This window comes from Telopea speciosissima, chromosome 9, assembly GCF_018873765.1.
Source record: "Telopea speciosissima isolate NSW1024214 ecotype Mountain lineage chromosome 9, Tspe_v1, whole genome shotgun sequence".
In the NCBI taxonomy this organism is placed as follows: Eukaryota; Viridiplantae; Streptophyta; class Magnoliopsida; order Proteales; family Proteaceae; genus Telopea; species Telopea speciosissima.
The window spans coordinates 57,436,031-57,439,396 of NC_057924.1; the positions used below are offsets into that span (position 1 = coordinate 57,436,031).

At 41.7% G+C, this 3,366-nt stretch overlaps 1 pseudogene; it reads right to left on the minus strand.

The window, feature by feature from the left end:
* Positions 1–2,009: 2,009 nt before the first annotated feature.
* On the minus strand, positions 2,010–2,624 carry LOC122639158 (annotated as a pseudogene).
* Between the last annotated feature and the right edge of the window lie 742 nt (positions 2,625–3,366).

The following is a 3,366-nucleotide window of genomic DNA, read 5'->3' on the forward strand; positions in this document are numbered from 1 at the left end:
CGAAAAGTAGATACATAATCTGTGTAGGAATTTCTTGAATTAGTTCCTGATTCTTCCCAAATCCCAATCTTGAGAACCCCTAACTCACTTGTAACTTCTTCCCTTCCCAATCCCTGCCCCTAGCCATTACCCCAACGGAAAGAGGTTTTCACGGCAAAGGAAAATGGCGCTTATTTGGGACTGCTTCACTTCCTAGCCCCAATTTTCTGTTTCTATGGGACTGCTTCACTTCCCAGATCACAGTCCTCACCCCTAAGGCTGATTGGCCCAACTTCCAAAATACCTCTTTGATCCAATTTTGGAGCGGTTAAATCTCTTCGATCTGATTCGAGTCAGCTTTATTTGCAGCCCTTAGAGGATGAATACCCTACATTCCATTCTTGACTCATTCTCCCTTCACAACTACTACGACAACAGTAAAAAAGGAGAAGAAGCCCATGGCTTCCTTGGGTTGCTCAATCTTTCATGTTCATGAGATTTACAAGCTCCGGCTTGTAGAAGGTATAGGCAGAACAAGTTTTGCAAGGTTTGGTCGTGCCTGCAAAGAAAACAAAGGCGGCAACATTTTGCGACTTGCGGAACAGAGGAGGCAGTGGAGGGCGATGTTGATGGGTGTTATTGGAGATCCAAAGAAGAATCTGCAAAAGTTGAGTTCTTTACAAACAATTCAATCGAAAACACATGCTTGTGAAGTCGTGAAGATCGAAGAAGATGGTAAATGAGGAAGAGATTCTCTGGAGAAAGCAATGGCTAGAAGAACTTGGACAAAAGGGTTGCACCAGTCATGAGATTGAATACGTTTCTCTTTGTAACATCAAAGTCCTACACTCCCGGAGGGGTTGGATCCTCTGTAACCTCAAACTTCATCTTCACTTATCTGTAATTTTCTATTTTCTCTCCTATCCTCTCCTTCATTTCTTCCCTTCTACCATCTGTAGAGCTCTTTTTGTTAATTTCCATGCACCCTTCTGTAATCTCCTTATCTTTTTTTCCCAAGATTCAAAACAGTACCAAATTGTTAAAAGGGTTTTATTCATACTTTGCAGGATCCAAGTGGGAACTGTCATGTGGGTGCAATAGCAACCATTATCGATGTAGTTGGAGGTGTAGTTATATCAACTTATAAAGGAGACATCAAATTGTCCCTCGATTTCGATATTTCCTACTTCTCAACGGTTAAGATCCAGGTTAATTTGTGTGGAAATCAAACTGAGGTTCGTTCATTAGAAAGAGAGATTGAAAATGTTGTCAGCTAGGGTTTTGTTTTCTGGATTGTTCATGTAAATTGCAGGATGAGGTGGAGATTGAAGGTAGGGTAGTAGCACACAGAGGAAAACTTTCATTGTTAACTGTGGAGATTAGGAAGGAGGATGGAGTGCTGGTTGCTTTGGGTAAGCAATGGATGACTCAAGTAATCTGTGCTCAGAATTTCAGAACTAAACTTTGATTTCGAAGAAATTAACTTATTAATGGGGGAAAGGAATCTTCATGGGTTACATTCAGAACTCAGTTTTTGGCAATAGGAAAGAAATTTCGATTGCAGGTGGAGAATTCCTTGTTCTTGTTTCGTACACCTTCAGCCCAGTGAAAAAGATGAAGAGAGAGATAATGGTGTTTGTATTTGGGGTTTTACCCTTAAGGGTATTATGGGAAATTCCTTTAAGGGTAATTTAGCCATTAAAATAAAAAATATGGGGTGTCTGGATATTTTGCTCAAGTTTGGGGTGTCTCTGACATTTTACGTACTTAAAGGGGGTGTCTATGAAATTTTTCCTAATAAAAATTAAAGAATAAAGGACTCATTTGGAAATAAAAGAAAAACTAAAAGGCAAAAACAAAGCACTAAACAGGGGGTAAAAAATTAAAAGGAAAATTGCATAGACACCCCCTAAAAGTATCCAATATCTCATAAACTTGTCAAACTTGGTAAAAATATCACAGACACCCCCTATTTTTATGAATTTATGTTAACTTAGTCCACTCCGTTAGTCTCTGCAGTTAAGTGTCTGTTAACTCTTGGCGAAATTATCCTTATCACAGGGTGAACTCCCCATAATACCCTTACATCTAAATGTAGAAATGAACCACATTTTGCCTCCCTCCGCCTCCGCCTCCGCCACCGCCACTACACCACCATACATTCCACCTCCCCCGTTGTAACGACCACTCTCACTCCCCGGATTTACAACACTGCCATTGCCACCGACGGCTGATCCTCCAGCACTTGAACCACCGGAGCCGTCCTTGTCACCTATACGATCCATGGAACTCTTCTCTCCCTCCATCTCCCGGAACTTCTGGAGATAAATCTTCAAGGGCTCCACATACTCTTCGAATCCCAGAGTCGTCATGGCCTATAGTAGATCATCGCTGTTAATGGTCTTCCGCTTCTCTCTCTGGCACTTATCTGAAGCTTCTCCGGTGATGAAACTTATGAACTTCGACACGCACTCCTGAACGGTCTCTTGGACGTCTTTGGAAATATTAGCGGTGGCAAGGAGTGCCGCCTTCATGATCCTGCTCACGTTAGCAATGGGAAGGAAACAATCTTGCTCTTTCGGAGAGAATTCTCTGTTGGCGTTGCTGTTATTCGGACAGCCGGAGTCATTGTCTGAGTCTGCCATGAAATCCGGTGCAGATCAGGATTTTGCTTGCTTTTACGTTGGAAGATAGACCAAAGAAAGGCACTTGTAACACAACCTTTCGGAAGTTTCCTTTTTTTTCTTCAGCTTTTGGCTTTCAGTAGAGTACAATAATTGAGAAATCTATCAAGAGAACAATCATTAATGAAGGATCTCACTCATTGAGAAATTCCAAAGAAAAGACCATTTGGCTTGGTTTCTCTTCTGTCTTCTACCACACGGGTAAGAGCTGAGACAAAGTAAAAACAGAGTCATGAACTCAGTAGCTAAAATAGGAGAAGGAACCTAAGGCGTAGGCGTCGATAAATTGAAAATTTTTGACTCTCTTCTCCGGCTAAAACAGACCAAGACAGACCAAAAAGAGTGAAGAAATTAAGGTTCCAAAGCTTGAAGATTCGGCAAGAATGGAAGGAAAATGAATCTCAGAGGTTCATCTTAGGGTTTCTGAAAGTTTCGCCTTTGTTTGGTGCAAAGGCGAGGAGGGTTAAGGCTAGTAAACGCTACAGCCTCCGGCGGTGATAGGACGGACTTAGGACTTAGGACTTAGGACTTGAGCAACGTTAAGTTAAATCAATGGAGGCCAGAAGGGTTTTGATCTTCCCTTAAAGCACCGTAACCAGCTTGGCAAGTTTTTGAATCTTTAGATAGGGCTTTAGTCATTTTTTTCCTGTTTTCATTTCCCTCTGTGGTTTGGCTGTGTTGTCTTCTACGCTTCTCCATACTC